General features: G+C 38.6%; 1 long non-coding RNA gene across 29 annotated transcripts in view; it reads right to left on the bottom strand.

Moving 5' to 3' along the window:
• Positions 1-22412, bottom strand: part of LOC134484057 (uncharacterized) — a 166402-nt gene that overhangs the window by 137254 nt on the left and 6736 nt on the right. For 11 of the 29 annotated variants that reach the window (XR_015646620.1, XR_015646608.1, XR_015646612.1 and 8 more), the window contains exon 2: positions 13523-13669. This is a non-coding gene — a long non-coding RNA (uncharacterized LOC134484057). Of the gene's footprint in view, positions 1-13522; positions 14924-15613; positions 16101-16712; positions 16808-22412 lie in introns of those variants that run through there. The other 18 variants (XR_015646599.1, XR_015646600.1, XR_015646604.1 and 15 more) reach the window with 12 other exon arrangements.

The raw sequence follows: 22412 nt of genomic DNA, 5'->3' as shown, positions 1-22412 counted from the left end.
AAGATAATGTAAAGCAGAAAAAGCTACTGGTCCAAAACATACAGGAAATCCAGGACTCAATGAGAAGATCAAACCTAAGGATAATAGGTATAGAAGAGAGTGAAGACTCCCAGCTCAAAGGACCAGTAAATATCTTCAACAAAATCATAGAAGAAAACTTCCCTAACCTAAAAAAAGAGATACCCATAGGCATACAAGAAGCCTACAGAACTCCAAATAGATTGGACCAGAAAAGAAACACCTCCCGTCACATAATTGTCAAAACACCAAACGCACAAAATAAAGAAAGAATATTAAAAGCAGTAAGGGAAAAAGGTCAAGTAACATATAAAGGCAGACCTATCAGAATCACACCAGACTTTTCGCCAGAAACTATGAAGGCCAGAAGATCCTGGACAGATGTCATACAGACCCTAAGAGAACACAAATGCCAGCCCAGGTTACTGTATCCTGCAAAACTCTCAATTAACATAGATGGAGAAACCAAGATATTCCATGACAAAACCAAATTTACACAATATCTTTCTACAAGTCCAGCACTACAAAGGATAATAAAGGGTAAAGCCCAACATAAGGAGGCAAGCTATACCCTAGAAGCAAGAAACTAATCATCTTGGCAACAAAACAAAGAGAATGAAAGCACACAAACATAACCTCACTTCCAAATATGAATATAACGGGAAGCAATAATCACTATTCCTTAATATCTCTCAATATCAATGGCCTCAACTCCCCAATAAAAAGACATAGATTAACAAACTGGATACGCAACGAGGACCCTGCATTCTGCTGCCTACAGGAAACACACCTCAGAGACAAAGACAGACACTACCTCAGAGTGAAAGGCTGGAAAACAATTTTCCAAGCAAATGGTCAGAAGAAGCAAGCTGGAGTAGCCATTCTAATATCAAATAAAATCAATTTTCAACTAAAAGTCATCAAAAAAGATAAGGAAGGACACTTCATATTCATCAAAGGAAAAATCCACCAAGATGAACTCTCAATCCTAAATATCTATGCCCCAAATAAAAGGGCACCTACATATGTAAAAGAAACCTTACTAAAGCTCAAAACACACATTGCACCTCACACAATAATAGTGGGAGATTTCAACACCCCACTCTCATCAATGGACAGATCATGGAAACAGAAATTAAACAGAGATGTAGACAGACTAAGAGAAGTCATGAGCCAAATGGACTTAACGGATATTTATAGAACATTCTATCCTAAAGCAAAAGGATATACCTTCTTCTCAGCTCCTCATGGTACTTTCTCCAAAATTGACCATATAATTGGTCAAAAAACGGGCCTCAACAGGTACAGAAAGATAGAAATAATCCCATGCGTGCTATCGGACCACCACGGCCTAAAACTGGTCTTCAATAACAATAAGGGAAGAATGCCCACATATACGTGGAAATTGAACAATGCTCTACTCAATGATAACCTGGTCAAGGAAGAAATAAAGAAAGAAATTAAAAACTTTTTAGAATTTAATGAAAATGAAGGTACAACATACCCAAACTTATGGGACACAATGAAAGCTGTGCTAAGAGGAAAACTCATAGCGCTGAGTGCCTGCAGAAAGAAACAGGAAAGAGCATATGTCAGCAGCTTGACAGCACACCTAAAAGCTCTAGAACAAAAAGAAACAAATACACCCAGGAGGAGTAGAAGGCAGGAAATAATCAAACTCAGAGCTGAAATCAACCAAGTAGAAACAAAAAGGACCATAGAAAGAATCAACAGAACCAAAAGTTGGTTCTTTGAGAAAATCAACAAGATAGATAAACCCTTAGCCAGACTAACGAGAGGACACAGAGAGTGCGTCCAAATTAACAAAATCAGAAATGAAAAGGGAGACATAACTACAGATTCAGAGGAAATTCAAAAAATCATCAGATCTTATTATAAAAACCTATATTCAACAAAACTTGAAAATCTTCAGGAAATGGACAATTTCCTAGACAGATACCAGGTATCGAAGTTAAATCAGGAACAGATAAACCAGTTAAACAACCCCATAACTCCTAAGGAAATAGAAGCAGTCATTAAAGGTCTCCCAACCAAAAAGAGCCCAGGTCCAGACGGGTTTAGTGCAGAATTCTATCAAACCTTCATAGAAGAACTTATACCAATATTATCCAAACTATTCCACAAAATTGAAACAGATGGAGCCCTACCGAATTCCTTCTATGAAGCCACAATTACTCTTATACCTAAACCACACAAAGACACAACAAAGAAAGAGAACTTCAGACCAATTTCCCTTATGAATATCGACGCAAAAATACTCAATAAAATTCTGGCAAACCGAATTCAAGAGCACATCAAAACAATCATCCACCATGATCAAGTAGGCTTCATCCCAGGCATGCAGGGATGGTTTAATATAAGGAAAACCATCAACGTGATCCATCATATAAACAAACTGAAAGAACAGAACCACATGATCATTTCATTAGATGCTGAGAAAGCATTTGACAAAATTCAACACCCCTTCATGATAAAAGTCCTGGAAAGAATAGGTATTCAAGGCCCATACTTAAACATAGTAAAAGCCATATACAGCAAACCAGTTGCTAACATTAAACTAAATGGAGAGAAACTTGAAGCAATCCCACTAAAATCAGGGACTAGACAAGGCTGCCCACTCTCTCCCTACTTATTCAATATAGTTCTTGAAGTTCTAGCCAGAGCAATCAGACAACAAAAGGAGATCAAGGGGATACAGATCGGAAAAGAAGAGGTCAAAATATCACTATTTGCAGACGACATGATAGTATATTTAAGTGATCCCAAAAGTTCCACCAGAGAACTACTAAAGCTGATAAACAACTTCAGCAAAGTGGCTGGGTATAAAATTAACTCAAATAAATCAGTTGCCTTCCTCTATACAAAAGAGAAACAAGCCGAGAAAGAAATTAGGGAAACGACACCCTTCATAATAGACCCAAATAATATAAAGTACCTCGGTGTGACTTTAACCAAGCAAGTAAAAGATCTGTACAATAAGAACTTCAAGACACTGAGGAAAGAAATTGAAGAAGACCTCAGAAGATGGAAAGATCTCCCATGCTCATGGATTGGCAGGATTAATATAGTAAAAATGGCCATTTTACCAAAAGCAATCTACAGATTCAATGCAATCCCCATCAAAATACCAATCCAATTCTTCAAAGAGTTAGACAGAACAATTTGCAAATTCATCTGGAATAACAAAAAACCCAGGATAGCTAAAGCTATCCTCAACAATAAGAGGACTTCAGGGGGAATCACTATCCCTGAACTCAAGCAGTATTACAGAGCAATAGTGATAAAAACTGCATGGTATTGGTACAGAGACAGACAGATAGACCAATGGAATAGAATTGAAGACCCAGAAATGAACCCACACACCTATGGTCACTTGATTTTTGACAAAGGAGCCAAAACCATCCAATGGAAAAAAGATAGCATTTTCAGCAAATGGTGCTGGTTCAACTGGAGGGCAACATGTAGAAGAATGCAGATCGATCCATGCTTATCACCCTGTACAAAGCTTAAGTCCAAGTGGATCAAGGACCTCCACATCAAACCAGACACACTCAAACTAATAGAAGAAAAACTAGGGAAGCATCTGGAACACATGGGCACTGGAAAAAATTTCCTGAACAAAACACCAATGGCTTATGCTCTAAGATCAAGAATCGACAAATGGGATCTCATAAAACTGCAAAGCTTCTGTAAGGCAAAGGACACTGTGGTTAGGACAAAACGACAACCAACAGATTGGGAAAAGATCTTTACCAATCCTATAACAGATAGAGGCCTTATATCCAAAATATACAAAGAACTCAAGAAGTTAGACCGCAGGGAAACAAATAACCCTATTAAAAAATGGGGTTCAGAGCTGAACAAAGAATTCACAGCTGAGGAATGCCGAATGGCTGAGAAACACCTAAAGAAATGTTCAACATCTTTAGTCATAAGGGAAATGCAAATCAAAACAACCCTGAGATTTCACCTCATACCAGTGAGAATGGCTAAGATCAAAAACTCAGGTGACAGCAGATGCTGGCGAGGATGTGGAGAAAGAGGAACACTCCTCCATTGTTGGTGGGATTGCAGACTGGTAAAACCATTCTGGAAATCAGTCTGGAGGTTCCTCAGAAAATTGGACATTGAACTGCCTGAGGATCCAGCCATACCTCTCTTGGGCATATACCCAAAAGATGCCTCAACATATAAAAGAGACACGTGCTCCACTATGTTCATCGCAGCCTTATTTATAATAGCCAGAAACTGGAAAGAACCCAGATGCCCTTCAACAGAGGAATGGATACAGAAAATGTGGTACATCTACACAATGGAATATTACTCAGCTATCAAAAACAACGAGTTTATGAAATTCGTAGGCAAATGGTTGGAACTGGAAAATATCATCCTGAGTGAGCTAACCCACTCACAGAAAGACATACATGGTATGCACTCATTGATAAGTGGCTATTAGCCCAAATGCTTGAAGTACCCTAGATCCCTAGAATAAAGGAAACTCAAGACGGATGATCAAAATGTGAATGCTTCACTCCTTCTTTAAATGAGGAAAAAGAATACCCTTGGCAGGGAAGGCAAAGATTAAAACAGAGACTGAAGGAACACCCATTCAGAGCCTGCCCCACAGGTGGCCCATACATATACAGCCACCCAATTAGACAAGATGGATGAAGCAAAGAAGTGCAGACCAACAGGAGCCGGATGTAGATCGCTCCTGAGAGACACAGCCAGAATACAGCAAATACAGAGGCGAATGCCAGCAGCAAACCACTGAACTGAGAATAGGTCCCCCGTTGAAGGAATCAGAGAAAGAACTGGAAGAGCTTGAAGGTGCTCGAGACCCCAAAAGTACAACAATGTCAAGCAACCAGAGCGTCCAGGGACTAAGCCACTACGTAAAGACTATACATGGACTGACCCTGGACTCTGTCCCCATAGGTAGCAATGAATATCCTAGTAAGAGCACCAGTGGAAGGGGAAGCCCTGGGTCCTGCTAAGACTGAACCCCCAGTGAACTAGACTATGCCGGGAGGGTGGCAATGGGGGGAGGTTTGGGAGGGGAACACCCACAAGGAAGGGGAGGGGGGAGGGTGATGTCTGTCCGGAAACCGGGAAAGGGAATAACACTTGAAATGTATATATGAAATACTCAAGATAATAATAATAAAAAAAAAAAGTAAATAGCCATGGCAAGAACATCCCACCAAGGATTTGGAGTGGTAATAACACAAAATTTAAAATGACAAAAGATTAACATTAACCAGACAAGAGGAGCAGTGTATGCTGATAAACAGTGAAAGGTGTGAGTATACAGTTCTGTTGGCCAAGCGGCAGAACACGAAAAGGCATAAAGCAAAACAAACAAACAAACAAACAAACAAACAAACAGTGTAAATACTCAGAATTTTAAAAAAGAAAGGACAAACCACGTGGTTTTCAGTTCATCATTGTAATTCTTTTATACACGATTAAACCAAGTGAAAAGAGGGATAAAGAGATGGTATTTGTTTATTAAGAGATGTACATGTAAAGTGTGTGCTTCTCGTAATCATTAAAGTGAAATTTGAAACAAAAAAAAAAAAGAATAGGTCACAAAGGCTCCTATATTTAAACAGTTAGGGGTGACATTTGAAAGGACAAGGAGATATGACCTTGTTGAAGAAAGCATGTGACTGGAGGTGGGCTTCGAGGTTTTCAAAAGTCTAAGCCAGATCCAGAGGCTCTGCAATTCCTGATGCCTGTTTAATGTAGAACTCTCAGTTATTTCTCTCTTCCTGCTGCCTTTGGACTGAGATGTAGACTTCTCAGCTACTATGCTGCCCGCATGCTGCCATGCTCCCTGGCATGAGGATAACGGACTGTGAAACTGTAGGCAAGTCCCAACTAAATGCTGTCTTTTATAAAAGTTGCGATGGTATGGTGTCTCTTCACAACAGAACACTGACTAAGACAAGGCTTTTCATATCCTTTCCCCAAGCACTCCATCTTCTATTTCCATATCTTTCGATATATTCATGTGTGTTTGTAGTGAGAATAAATGTTTCCATTTATGCACGTAGAATCCAAAAGCTAACATTGAGAGTCTTTAGCTAATACTCTTCACTTAATAATAATAATAATAATAATAATAATAATAATAATAATAATAATGGTAATAAATATTATTATTGTTTACAATGTCATTATTTGATATATGATCTATCATAAAACCAGCAATCACCTGGAATACACACACACACACACACACACACACACACACACACACACACGAGTCATTATTCTAGGGCTAAATTTTATACGAGTGCTGGGGATCTGAACTTAGGTCTTCATTTTCCTAGCCCTGCAAGTTATTGCTTTAAACATAGTGGAATGCTGGCAATGTAGTTTAGTTGGTTGGCTTTTGACCTACCATTCATGAGGCCCTGAGTTCAATGTACAAGACCACCAATACCCAGTATAGTAATACAGGTGAACTACATGAGGTAGAAGCTGGATGACGGGGAGCTCTAGGCTGGCCTGCAATACAGGAGACTCTATCTCGAAGTAATAGAAAAGAAATATTAACTATGCAAGAAATCTCAGGATGACTATTCCTTTCCAAGTTCAGGAACAATAGTGCATTGGGGTATTTTAAAGAAACAGGAGAAGAGACTACACTCTGCCCACATTTCTGATCCCAGAGGTAAACACCTAACACCATCTGGGAACCCGGTGCACAGGGGCTCCCAGAAAAGGCTGCGCAGGCCCTCCTGGTTGCCACCCACACAGAGAGCTCAAAAGCAGCCCCCCACAAGCAACTTGAGCCACGGGACCACAGGTTAAACCAACTTTTCTCCTCTAAGGGACCTGCCTGGTGGACTCAGGACACAGGCCCACAGGAACAGCTGAAGACCAGTAGACAGGAAAGACTACACGCCCAAAGCAGAACACTCTGTTCCCACAACTGGCTGAAAGAAAACAGGAAAACAGGTCTACAACACTCCTGACACACAGGCCTATAGGAAGGTCTAGCCATTGTCAGAAATAGCAAAACAAGGTAACACCAGAGACAACCTGATGGCGAGAGGCAAGCACAGGAAACCAAGCAACAGAAACCAAGACTACATGGCATCATCAGAGCCCAATTCTCCCACCAAAGCACACACTGAAAATCCAAATACACGAGAAAAGCAAGATCTAGATTTAAAATCACATTTGATCATGATGCTGGAGGACTTCAAGAAAGACATGAAGAACTCCCTTAGAGAAACGCAGGAAAACATAAGTAAACTAGTAGAAGCCTATAGAGAGGAATCAAAAAATCCCTGAAAGAATTCCAGGAAAACACAATCAAACAGTTGAAGGAATTAAAAATGGAAATAGAAGCAATAAAGAAAGGACACAGGAAAACAGCCCTGGATATAGAAAACCAAAGGAAGAGACAAGGAGCCGTAGATACAAGCATCACAAACAGAACACAAGAGATAGAAGAGAGAATCTCAAAAGCAGAAGATTCCATAGAAATCATCAACACAATGGTCAAAGATAATGTAAAGCGGAAAAAGCTACTGGTCCAAAACATACAGGAAATCCAGGACTCAATGAGAAGATCAAACCTAAGGATAATAGGTATAGAAGAGAGTGAAGACTCCCAGCTCAAAGGACCAGTAAATATCTTCAACAAAATCATAGAAGAAAACTTCCCTAATCTAAAGAAAGAGATGCCCATAAACATACAAGAAGCCTACAGAACTCCAAATAGATTGGACCAGAAAAGAAAGTCCTCCCGTCACATAATAGTCAAAACACCAAATGCACAAAGCAAAGAAAGAATATTAAAAGCAGTAAGGGAAAAAGGTCAAGAAACATATAAAGGCAGACCTATCAGAATCACACCAGAATTCTCACCAGAAACTATGAAGGCCAGAAGATCCTGGACAGATGTCATACAGACTCTAAGAGAACACAAATGCCAGCCCAGGTTACTGTATCCTGTAAAACTCTCAATTAACATAGATGGAGAAACCAAGATATTCTATGACAAAACCAAATTTACACAATATCTTTCTACAAATACAGCGCTACAAAGGATAATAAATGGTAAAGTTCAATATAAGGAGGCAAGCTACACCCTAGAAAAAGCAAGAAACTAATCGTCTTGGCCACAAAACAGAGAAGAAAAGCACACAAACATAATCTCATATCCAAATATGAATATAACAGGAAGCAATAATCACTATTCCTTAATATCTCTCAACATCAATGGTCTCAACTCTCCAAAAAAAAGACATAGATTAAGAAACTGGATACGCAATGAGGACCCAGCATTCTGCTGCCTACAGGAAACACACCTCAGAGACAAAGACAGACACTACCTCAGAGTGAAAGGCTGGAAATCAACTTTCCAAGGAAATGGTCTGAAGGAGCAAGCTGGAATAGCCATTCTTATATCAAATAAAATCGACTTTCAACTAAAAGTCATGAAAAAAGGTAAGGAAGGACACTTCATATTCATCAAAGGAAAGATCCACCAAGATGAACTCTCAATCCTAAATATCTATGCTCCAAATACAAGGGCACCTACATACGTAAAAGAAACCTTACTAAAGCTCAAAGCACACATTGCACCTCACACAATAATAGTAGAAGATTTCAACACCCCACTCTCATCAATGGACAGATCATGGAAACAGAAATTAAACAGAGACGTAGACAGACTAATAGAAATCATGAACCAAATGAACTTAACATATTTATAGAACATTCTATCCTAAAACAAAAGGATATACCTTCTTCTCACCACCTCATGGTACTTTTTCCAAAACTGTCCATATAATTGGTCATAAAACAGGCCTCAACAGATACAGAAAGAGAGAAATAATCCCATGCGTCCTATCAGACCACCACGGGCTAAAGCTGGTCTTCAATAAAAATAAGGGAAGAATTCCCACATATACATGGAAGTTCAACAACTCAATGATAACCTGGTCAAGGAAAAAATAAAGAAAGAAATTAAAGACTTCTTAGAATATAATGACCCAATTGGACAGGATGGATGAAGCAGGGAAGTGCAGGCAGACGGGAGCCGGATGTGGATCTCAGAGACACAGCCAGAATGCAGCAAATACAGAGGCGAATGCCAACAGCAGACCACTGAACTGAGAGCGGGATCCCCGTTGAAGGAATCGGAGAAAGAACTGGAAGAGCTTAAAGGGGCTTGAGACCCCATATGAACAACAATGCCAAGCAACCAGAGCTTCCAGGGACTAAGCCACTACCTAAAGACTATACATGGACTGACCCTGAACTCTGACCTCATAGGTAGCATTGAATGTCCTAGTAAGAGTACCAGTGGAAGGGGAAGCCCTGGGTCCTGCTAAGACTGAACCCCCAGTGAACGTAATTGTTAGGGGGAGGGCAGCAATGGGGGGAGGATGGGGAGGGGAACACCCATAAAGAAGGGGAGGGGGAGGGGTTTGGGGGATGTTGGCCCAGAAACCGGGAAAGGGAATAACACTCGAAATGTAAATAAGAAATACTCAAGTTAATAAAAAAAAAGAATATAATAAAAATGAAGGTACAATATACCCAAACTTATGGGACAGAATGAAAGCTGTGCTAAGAGGAAAACTCATAGCTCTGAGTGCCTGCAGAAAGAAACAGGAGAGAGCATATATCAGCAGTTTGACAGTACACCTAAATGCTCTAGAACAAAAAGAAGCAAATATACCCAGGAGGAGTAGAAGGCAGGAAATAATCAAACTCGGAGCTGAAATCAACCAAGTAGAAACAAAAAGGACCATAGAAAGAATCAACAGAACCAAAAGTTGGTTCTTTGAGAAAATCCACAAGATAGATATAATGAGAGGACACAGAGAGTGTGTCCAAATTAACAAATTCAGAAATGAAAAGGGAGACATAACTACAGAATCAGAGAAAATTAAAAAAAATCATCAGATCCTACTACAAAAGCCTATATTCAACAAAACTTGAAAATCTACAGGAAATGGACAATTTCCTAGACAGATACCAGGTACCGAAGTTAAATCAGGAACAGATAAACCAGTTAAACAACCCCATAACTCCTAAGGAAATAGAAGCAGTCATTAAAGGTCTCCCAACCAAAAAGAGCCCAGGTCCAGATGGGTTTAGTGCAGAATTCTATCAGACCTTCATAGAAGACCTCATACCAATATTATCCAAACTATTCCACAAAATTGAAACAGATGGAGCACTACCGAATTCCTTCTATGAAGCCAAAATTACTCTTATACCTAAACCACACAAAGACCCAACAAAGAAAGAGAACTTCAGACCAATTTCCCTTATGAATATCGAAACAAAAATACTCAATAAAATCCTGGCAAACCAAATCCAAGAGCACATCAAAACAATCATCCACCATGATCAAGTAGGCTTCATCCCAGGCATGCAGGGATGGTTTAATATACGGAAAACAATCAACGTAATCCATTATATGAACAAACTGAAAGAACGAAACCACATGATCATTTCATTAGATGCTGAGAAAGCATTTGACAAAATTCAACACCGCTTCATGATAAAAGTCCGCGAAAGAATAGGAATTCAAGGCCTATACCTAAACATAGTAAAAGCTATATACAGCAAACCAATAACTAACATTAAACTAAATGGAGAAAAACTTGAAGCAATCCCACTAAAATCAGGGACTAGACAAGGCTGCCCATTCTCTCCCTACTTATTCAATATAGTTCTTGAAGTTCTAGCCAGAGCAATCAGACAACAAAAGGAGATCAAGGGGATACAGATTGGAAAAGAAGAAGTCAAAATATCACTATTTACAGATGATATCATAGTATATTTAAGTGATCGCAAAAGTGCCACCAGAGAACTACTAAACCTGATAAACACCTTCAGCAAAGTGTCTGGGTATAAAATTAATTCAAATAAATCAGTATCCTTCCTCTACACAAAAGAGAAACAAGCGGAGAAAGAAATTAGGGAAACGACACCCTTCATAATAGTCCCAAATAATATAAAATACCTCAGTGTGATTTTAACCAAGCAAGTGAACAATCTGGATAATAAGAACTTCTAGCCTCTGAAGAAAGAAATTGAAGAAGATCTCAGAAGATGGAAAGATCTCCAATGCTCATGGATTGGAAGGAATAATATGGTAAAAATGGCCATTTTACCAATAGCGATCTACAGATTCAATGCATTCCCATCAAAATACCAATCCAATTCTTCAAAGAGTTAGACAGAACAATTTGCAAATTCATCTGGAATAACAAAAAAACCAGGATAGCTAATACTATCCTCAACAATCAAAGGATTTTTGGGGGAAATCACTATCCCTGAACTCAAGCAGTATTACAGAGCAATAGTGATAAAAATTTAATGGTATTGGTACAGAGACAGACAGATAGACCAGTGGAATAGAATTGAAGACCCAGAAATGAACCCACACACCTATGGTCACTTGATTTTTGACAAAGGAGCCAAAATCATCCAATGGAAAAAAGATAGCATTTTCAGCAAATGGGGCTGGTTCAACTGGAGGTCAGCATGTAGAAGAATGCAGATCGACCCATGCTTATCATCCTGTACAAAGCTTAAGTCCAAGGGGATCAAGGACCTACCCATCAAATCAGATACACTCAAACTAATAGAAGAAAAAGGGGGGAAGCATCTCGAACACATGTGCACTGGAAAAATTTCCTGAACAAAACACCAATGGCTTATGCTCTAAGATCAAGAATTGACAAATGGGATCTCATAAAACTACAAAGCTTCTGTAAGGCAAAGGACACTGGTTAGGACAAAACGGCAACCAACAGATTGGGAAAAGATCTTTACCAATCCTACAACAGATAGAGGGCTTATATCCAAAATATACAAAGAACTCAAGAAGTTAGACCGCAGGGAGACAAATAACCCTATTAAAAATGGGGTTCAGAGCTAAACAAAGAATTCACAACTGAGGAATGCTGAATGGCTGAGAAACACCTAAAGAAATGTTCAACATCTTTAGTCATAAGGGGAATGCAAATCAAAACAACCCTGAGACTTCACCTCACACCAGTGAGAATGGCTAAGATCAAAAACTCAGGTGACAGCAAATGCTGGCAAGGATGTGGAGAAAGAGGAACACTCCTCCATTGTTGGTGGGATTGCAGACTGTTACAACCATTCTGGAAATCAGTCTGGAGGTTCCTCAGAAAATTGGACATTAAACTACCTGAGGTCCCAGCTATACCTTTCTTGGGCTCATACCCAAAAGATGCCCCAACATATAACAAAGACACGTGCTCCTCCATGTTCATAGCAGCCTTATTTATAATAGCCAGAAGCTAGAAAGAACCCAGATGCCCTTCAACAGAGGAATGGATACAGAAAATGTGGTACATCTACACAATGGAATATTACTCAGCTATCAAAACCAAAGACTTTATGAAATTCATAGGCAAATGGATGGAACTGGAAAATATCATCCTGTGTGAGGTAACCCAATCACTGAAAAACACACATGGTATGCACTCATTGATAAGTGGCTATTAGCCCAAATGCTTGAATTACCCTAGATGCACAGAACACATGAAACTCAAGAAGGATGACTAAAATGCGAATGCTTTACTCCTTCTTTAAATGGGGAACAAGAACACCCTTGGCAGGGAATAGGGAGGCAAAGTTTAGAACAGAGGCAGAAGGAACACCCATTCAGAGCCTGCCCCACATGTGGCCCATACATATAGAGCCACCAAACTAGATAAGATGGATGAAGCAAAGAAGTGCAGAGTGACAGGAACCGGATGTAGATCTCTCCTGAGAGATGCACCCACAATACAGCAAATACAAAGGTGAATGCCAGCAGCAATCCACTGAACTGAAAACGGGACCCCCGTTGAAGGAATCAGAGAAAGGACTGGAAGAGCTTGAAGGGGCTTGAGACCCCATATGAACAACAATACCAACCAACCAGAGCTTCTAGGGACTAAGCCACTACCCAAAGACTATACATGGACTGACCCTGGGCTCCAACCTCATTGGTAGCAATGAATAGCCTAGTAAGGGTACCAGTGTAAGGGGAACCCCTTGGTCCTGCCAATACTGAACCCCCAGTGAACGCGATTGTTCGGGGGAGGGGGTAATGGGGGGAGGATTGGGAGGGGAATCCCATATAGAAGGGGAGGGGGAGGATTTAGGGGGATGTTGGCCCGGAAACCAGGAAGGAGAATAACAGTTGAAATGTAAATAAGAAATACTCAAGTTAATAAAGATAAAAAAAAGAAACATAACTGACAGAAATAAATACATAAATAAATAAATATATACATACATACATATATTACACATTATATATACATATATTACATATTATATATACACACACATACACATACATATACATATATTACATATTATATATACATACATACATTATATTACATATTATATATACATACACACACACACACACATACACACACACACACACACACACATGATTTCTTAGGCTTACCAGATGCAGTCTAGCAGCTGGATAGTCCATTAATGACTAATTCATGATGGAAAGGCCAAGATTCTGGCAGTTGTTCAATCTACAAGACTCAGTATCTCAGTAGCCCTAGTGTGGCACCGGAATCCTGGATAGACATTGATCTTCATTCTGTTGGAATCCCAAAGCATTTAGGTTTGAATACCAGTGAAGAAATTCTGTAGGAAAAGAGAGATGGAGTTGACAAGTGAGACTGAGGACAAACAGACAAAAAGCAATGTTTCCTTTTTCCCAAATCCTTTTTATTCTGAGCTGCCACCTAATTTAGGGTGCTGCCCTGATTTAAGGTGGGCTTCCCTGCTTCAAATAATCTGATAAAGGAAATCCCTCAAGGTGGTGCCCATCAGCAGCTTTAGAGGATCCCAGATGCAGTCAGGTTGACAACCAAGATTAGCCATTGCAAATGGAAAATAAATCAAATGGAAAATGGGGAAGATTGAATTTAAACTCTCTACCAGTATCAGCAAAGTAAGTTCAATTTTTAAAACAATCTAGGCATGATTATGAACATCAGTAATATCAGCCCCTGAGAACTAAAACAGAAAACTGGTGAAGTGGAGACTGGCCCTTAAGCTGTAAGAGCCTGTCTCAAAAATGAGTAGACTAATTAACAATAAACAAAGAAAATAATAAAATTAGAAATATGCTGGCAGAAAAATGCATAAAAGGTGTTTATGATCACATATATCATACAAATTAGTAAGCTGGCAATTGGCAATTCTGATCTTTTACAGATGAAATAAATAAATGACTAATAATCGAGTACTAAACATATTTTCATGCAACCAAATAGTTAAACTAAAAATAATAGATGATTGATAAATATAGATACATGATGGTTTATGATATAAAATTTTTCCTACATTACTAAAAGGAAATTCAAATTAGTAGATTAAAAAAATAAGTTGGAGGGAAAACTAATGAAAATACGTACTAGTATATTTCTGAAAAGAAACTTGGCACCAATTTTGGAAAGCCTTTAAAAACAGTCAATCCAGCCGCCCAGTGGTGGCACACAGCTTTGATCCCAGCATTTAGGAGGCAGAGGCATGCAGATCTCGAGTTTGAGACCAGCCTGCTATACATAATGAGTTCCAGCACAGCCAAGGCTGAGAACCCCTGTCTTTAAAAATATGTGTGTATGTGTGTATTTATGTATTGAATTCATATGGTTTTCAAGTGTGAGGAATCTATTCTTTGCACCTATTTAATAATTAGAAAGATAGACAAGTGATAAGGCAATATGGTCCCACACTTTCAATCCCACCTGTCAGGAGGCAGAGGCAGGCAGTTCTCTGAGTTAGGAACCAGTCTAATTGATACAGAGTTCCAGAATAGCTAGGGCTGCACAGTGAGACCGGCCTCAAACTGATTCTTTTTATTTGTCTATTTATTTATTTGGGTTTTTTTTTTTTGAGACAGGGTTTGTATGTGTTAATAGAGCCCTGGCTCTCCTGGACTGGCTTTGCAGACCAGGCTGGCTGATAGAAATCCCTCTGTCCCTGCTTCCCAAGTGCTGGGAATAAAGTTGTGTAACACCATGCCTGGTGCAGAATTGTTTTAAAAAGAAAGAAAAACATACTTTATTAATGAAAAGAAAGAGGAGAAAAGCCAAATGAAGAATATTAACTCAAAACAATTATGATATGTACAAAATGTGACATTTCTATAATTATTAAGATGATTAATATGCTTTATATGTGTGATGACCAAATCCAGGACCCAGCACATGATAACCAAGCCCCTTACTGCTGATATATATTCCAACTTCTTACTGTGTCCTTTGTGAGTAGCAATTTGAAAATGCGTGAGGCAATGAAGGAGAAAGTGCAAGGCGATATTAAAAGAAAAAAATAGTCAGAATACTATTTGGTTTTGAAATATTCAATTATGGCTCAACAAGGAAAAAATGTTAAGAACATACTACAGTCATAATTAAATTTATTAGCCAAACACCATTTTAATTAATTTTAAAGAAAATCTGATTTTATTAGTTTATCTTTAGTCAAAGCACCACATATTTTTAAGACCCCACTTGAGACATAATTTACATACCTTAAAGTTCACTGTTTGGGTAATGAATCCATGGCCTTTTGCAAGGGAGAGAAGTATTTTAAGCATAAATCTCTACCTCCAGCTCCAGTTCACTGTTTTAAAATGTGAATTTACAGCCAGCAAGGTGGTTGAGAAAGTAGGTAAAAAGGCTTGCCATGCAAGCCAGGTGAACTGACTTGGATCTCTGGAAACCACGAGAAGGTGAAAGGAACGAACTGACTCCACAAAGCTATTCTCTGACCTCCGCACATGGATCACAGCATCTATGCCCATACACAGGCACCCCCATGCACTAAGAAAAACTTGCTCCCTTAGATGCTTTTGTTTCAATTTACAAACCTATGCAAGCATTACCAGAATGTAGTTGAAGAACATATTAGAAACATTTTCCCCACCCAAAATAACTGTTGTATGTGCAAGCACCTTCCCTCGCTGCATGTCCTTAGACCAACGGAACCAATAATCTGCTTTTTACCTTGTTTCACCTGTTCTTCACATTGTCACACTATTATACTATATGTGCTCTCTTTTCTGATTAACCTCTTTCATTCAACACATGTTCAGGTTCACATCCAGGCACGTGTCATTACTTTGTTCCCTTTTATGTTAGAATACACAATTCTATAGGTACACAATATCTTGTTTTTATTCATTCACACGTTGTTTCTGTTACGGAAGTATTAAAACAACACTGCTGTGAACTGTTTTTTGAGACAAGACCTCAGGAAACCCAAGCGGGTCTTGACTTCTCTGTGTAGTTGAAGCTAGACTTGACAAGATTCTCTTCCCTCCCCATTCTAAATGCTGGGATTAGCGGTATATGCACTGCAACAGTTTCTGTTGTTGTTTGTTTTGGATGCTGTGAGCTTTGGCAACAACTTTCATTGTACAGATTTTTCCATTCTTTGGGGTATACAGCGACAGGTTAAGTTTTTGAGGAACTACTAAACTATTTCTACAAGCTTTGTGAAAGACTACTGGTAGAAGGAAGGTATTGTCATCTTATGGTTTCAACTTGCATGAATTTTTGTAATGAGCACTGATATGTGTGTTCTCTGTATATATTCTGGTAAGTAGATTCTTACTGCATATAACTTACCATTTTCTTCCGTGTGTTGGGTTATCTTTTTTGTCGTTGTTGTTGTTTTCAGATAGGATTTCTCTGAGTAGCCCTGGTGGTCCTGGAAGTTGCTCTGTAGATTACGGTGGACTCAAAGTCAGAGATTTGCCTGCTTCTGCCTTCCAAGTGCTGGGATTAAAGGCCTGTGCCACTACTGCCAAACTGGGTTATCTTTTCCTTCCTTCCACACCTCACCTCTCCCTCCCTCTTTTATGTAGGGTCTTACTTTGTAGCTCTAGTCAGCCTGGACTTGATCTGTTTGTTGATCAGGGTGACCTCACATTTAGAGATTTGCCTCTAGAGTGCTGGGATTAAAAGCATGTGTCTCTTCCTTTCTTCCTTTCTTCCTTTTCTTTCTTTCCTTTCTGTTTTCTTTTTTTCCCCAAAGGGTGGAAGAATTTATTTTGCCTCATGATGTTACAGTGTTTTTTCTGGTTAGCAGTATAAAGCTGATTGATTAATGGTCACAATTTTCTTAATGTTGTTTGACATACATAAATGTTTCACTCTGACAAAGCTTAACTTACTACTTTTGTTAGCTTGTGTTGTGTCATAACAAAGATACATTTGTTTAATATCAGTTAACAAACACTGGCATTTAGGTTTAATTCATAAATTGTATTGTTTTAAACTTTAGGGCTTGGAAAATATTTGAGTTAATTCCTGTACCTATTATTGCATTATAGTCATCTAAACTGATTTTCTTCATGTGCATATCCATTTGTCCATGAGCACTTGTTGAAAGAATATTTTCTTTCTTCCATTGTATTGTCTAGGAACCGGTAGCAACAATGGATAACAGAACAGCAGGCTCATTTCTGAATTCTAAATTCTATTCCACTGATGTGTATGACTATTTTTTTTTCTTTTTTTTTTTCCGGAGCTGGGGACCGAACCCAGGGCCTTGCGGTTGCTAGGCAAGCGCTCTACCACTGAGCTAAATCCCCAACCCCCTGTGTATGACTATTTTTATGTCAGTAGCACAGACACCTCCTGATAATTGCTTTTAGTTAGTAAGGCTTTAGCATGAGAAGTGTGGACCTTCCTAATTTATCCTTCTTTCCAAGATGGTCTGGCTATTCTGGGATCCTTGTATGAATCACGGAGTTTCTGCCAAAATTCCTGGGATTTGGCTACATATATTATGCAATGTAGATCAGATTTTACTATTATATTTCAAACCATGGACATGAAATGGCTTTTTATTTCTTTAGGTGTTCTTTAATTTCATTCAACAGTGGTTCAAAGTTTTCTTTCTCTCTCTTTAATTTTTAAAGGTTTTTTGAGACAGGGTTATTTTTTCTTTGTAGCCCTGGCTGTCCTTGAACTCACTCTGTAGACCAGGGTGGCCTTGAACTCAGAGGTCCTCCTGCTTCTTCCTCCTGAGTGCACCCATTACCAGTCAGCTACTTTACAGTTTTCAGTGCACTTGTACTACATTTATTTTGTTAAACATATTTTTAAGAATTTTATTCTTTTTGATGATACTGCAAATCACAATAGTTTTCATTTCAACATCTGTATTGCTCAGGTACTGAATTATAAGTACTATCTTGGTCACATTTCATACATTGCTCTGCTCATTCAACCACTCTAATAAGTTTTTCATGAGTACCTTAAGATTTTTGCTAGCTAAGTCTATACATTTAAAAGAAAGAGATGCTTATTCCTCTCCACACCAGATTTAGTATCCTCTTTTTTTCTTTTTCCTATTAAAGTATGTACAAACTCTGGGAAGACGATGAACAGAAATGGTGAGAGAAGGAGTGCAGATGTAGCTCACTTTGTTGAATGCTTGCCTATGTTTTCACAAGACTCTGGCTTTTACCCTCCCTCCCCTCCCCAACTCCGCACCAAATAAGCCAGGTGTGGTGGTACATGCTACTATTCCCAGCCCTTGGGAAGTGGAGGCAGGAGGATGAGAAGGCCTAAGTCACTCTTGGCTGCACAGGAACTTTGACATCCATGAGACATTGTCTGAAAGAAATTCTACCTTAAATTGAATCTCCTGGTTATAAGAGAATAGTCTTCAAATTTTCACAATTAACAATGATATCAGCTACAGGTTTTTCATAGACACCTGTTATTAGCTTAATGAAGTTCCCTCTGTAAACTAGTTTATTGAAAGTATTTATTAGAAATGGTGGTAAATTTGGCAAATTGTTTTGTGTTGATGTGTTTTCTGTTTCGGTGAAAAATGTATGAGATAACATGTTCAAGAATGGAAGTATTTTGGCTCTGGCATTGAGAGGCTTGAGTGAGTAGTTGCTCAGTTCCATGGATATGAGCCCTGATGGCACTGAAATGAAGGTTAGAGTGTAAGACAGTAAATTTGTTCATCTCTATATGACTAGGAAATAAAGATAGTGGAAGGGAGCATCTTGACTTCCAATACCTTCCTCAAGATCATGTCCTGTTTGGCCTTCTTCAACAAGGTCCTGGCTTTTATTTATCTGCTGGGTTTTCTATTTGTGCATAGTTGCTGCAGAAAACAGTACCTTTCATTACAAGATTTTCATGCATGAATATCATATAGTTTACTTGTATTCTCTGCTTTCCTATGGTCTTGTTCACAGGCCCACCTTTACTTTCATGCCATATGTATACACATATATCTACATAAATGTTTATGTGTGTAATCTAGACGCTTCACAAAAGGGAGCTGGATATTTGTCTCTCCCTGTCCGGCACATTTTACTTAACAAGATACTGTCTCTCTCTAGTTACATTTCCTTGAAAGTAAGGCAATTTTATTCTTCTTTGGGGGTAATACTCCATGAAGGCACAACATACCAAAAGTTAAGGAACACAATGAAAGCAGTGCTAAGAGGAAAGAAAACTCTTAGCTCTGAGTGCCTTCAAAAAGAAACTGGAGAGATCATACACTAGCAGCTTGACAGCACACCTGAAATCTCTAGAAAAAATAGCAAATATATCCAAGAGGAGTAGACAGGAAGAAATAATCAAACATAGGGCTGAAATCAATCATGCAGAAACAAAAAGAATTACACTAAGAGTCAACAACACCAGGAGCTGTTTCTTTTGAGAAAATCAACAGCCAGACTAACCAGTGGGCACAAAGACAGTATCTAAATGAACAAAATCAGAAATGAAAAGGGAGACATAATAACAGAATCTGAAGAAATTCAATAAATCATCAGGCCCTACTACAAAAGCCTATATTCAACAAAACTGGAAATGCTGGAGTAAATGGACAAGTTTCTAGACAGATACCAGGTATCAAGGTTAAATCAGGATCAGATAAACCATATAAACAGTCCCATATACCCTAAAGAAATGGATGAAGTCATTAAATGGCTCCAAAACAAACAACAACAACAACAACAACAAAAGCCCAGGAGCAGATGGGTTTAGTGCGGAATTCTATCAGACTTTCATAGAAAACCTAATACCAATACTCTTCAAACTATTCCACAAAATAGAAACAAAAGCAACAATACCCAACTTATTCTATGAAGCCACAATTATTCTTATACCTAAACAACACAAAGACCCAACAAAGAGAATTTCAAACTAATTTTCCTTATGAACATCAATGCAAATTTATTCAATACATTTCTCACAAACAGAAACCAATAACACATCAAAATGATTATCCATCATGATCAAGTAGGCTTCATACCAGGGATGCAGGCATGGTTCAATATATGGAAATCCATCAATGTAATCCACTATATAAACAAACTCAAAGATAAAAACCACATGATCATTTCATTAGATGCTGAGAAATCATTTGACAATATTCAACCCCCCTTCATGATAAAAGTCGTGGAAAGAACAGGAATTCATGGCCCATACCTAAATATAGTAAAGCCATATACAGCAAACCAGTAGCTAACATTAAACTAAATGGAGAGAAACTTGAAGCAATCCCAATAAAATCAGGGACTAGACAAGGCTGCCCACTCTGCCCCTACCTGTTCAGTATAGTTCTTGATATCCTAGCTAGAGAAAATAGGCAACAAAAGGAGGTCAAGGGGATACAGATCGGAAAAGAAGAAGTCAAAATATCACTATTTGCAGATGATATGATAGTATATTTAAGTGATCCCAAAAGTTCCACCAGAGAACTACTAAAGCTGATAAACAACATCAGCAAAGTGGCTGGATATAAAATTAACTCAAACAACTCAGTAGTCTTCCTCTACTCAAAGGATAAACAGACTGAGAAAGAAATTAGGAAATTGACACTCTTCACAATAATCACAAATAATATAAAATACCTCGGTGTCTCTCTAACCAAGCAAGTGAAAGATCTGTAAGCCAAAATCTTCAAGTCTCTGAAGAAAGAAATGGAAGGAGATCTCAGAAGATGGAAAGACCTCCCATGCTCATGGATTGGTAGGATTAATACAGTAAAAATGGCCATCTTGCCAAAAGCAATCTACAGATTCAATCCCCATCAAAATTCCAACTCAATTCTTCATAGAGTAAGAAAGAGTAATTTGCAAACTCATTTGGAATAACAAAGAACCCCAGACATCAAAAAGTATTTTTAACAATTAAAGAACTAATGTCAGAATCACTGACCATTCCCTTACCTCAAGCTGTATTACAGAGCAATAGTGATAAAAACTGCATGGTATTGGTACAGAGACAGATAGGTCGATCAACGAAATAGAATTGAAGACCCAGAGATGAACCCACACACCTATGGTCACTTGATCTTTGACAAAGGAGCTAAAACCATCCAATGGAAAAAAGATAGCATTTTTAACAAATGGTGCTAGTTCAACTGGAGGTCATCATGTAGAAGAATGCAGACTGATACATTTTTATCACCCTGTACAAAGCTTAAGTTCAAGTGGATCAAGGACCTCCACATGAAACCAGATACACTGAATCTAATGGAATAGAAATTGGGGAAGAGTCTGGAACAAATAGTAACACAGTAAAATTTCCTGAACAGAATGGTAATGGCTTAAGCTTTAAGATCAAGAATCAACAAATGGGACATTATAAAATTGCAAAGCTTCTGTAATGAAAAGGACCCTGTTGGTATGACAAAATGGCAACCAACAGATAGGGAAAAGACCCTACACCTGATAGAAGACTAATATCTAACACATACAAAGAACTCAAGAAGTTAGACTCCAGAAAATCCAATAACCATTTTAAAAAGTGGGGCACAGAACTAAACAAAAATTCTCAACTGAGGAATATGAAATGTCTGCAAAGCACCTAAAGAAATGCTCAACATCCTAAGTCAGCAGGGAAATGCAAATCACTCCATCTCGCCATAGTCAGAATGGCTAAGATTAAAAACTCAGGTGAGAGCAAATGCTGGTGAGGATGTGGAGAAAGAGGAACATTCCTCCATTGTTGGTGGGATTGTAAGCTAGTACAACCACTCTGGAAATCATTCTGGAGGTTTCCTCAGAAAAACGGACATAGTACTATCTGAGGACCCAGCTATACCACTCCTGGGCATATAACAAGGACACATGCTCCACTATGTTCATAGCAGCCTTATTTGTAACAGCCAGAAGCTGGAAAGGACCCAGATGCCCTTCAACAGAGGAATGGATACAGAAAATGTGGTACATCTACACAGTGGAGTACTACTTAGCTATCCAAAACAATGAGTTCATGAAATTCATAGGCAAGTGGATGGAACTAGAAAATATCATCCTGAATGAGGTTACCCAATCACAAAAA

The sequence above is a fragment of the Rattus norvegicus genome, chromosome X (assembly GCF_021556685.1).
Source record: "Rattus norvegicus strain SHRSP/BbbUtx chromosome X, alternate assembly SHRSP_T2T, whole genome shotgun sequence".
Classification (NCBI taxonomy): domain Eukaryota; kingdom Metazoa; phylum Chordata; class Mammalia; order Rodentia; family Muridae; genus Rattus; species Rattus norvegicus.
This window is presented reverse-complemented; position numbering and strand designations above follow the sequence as displayed.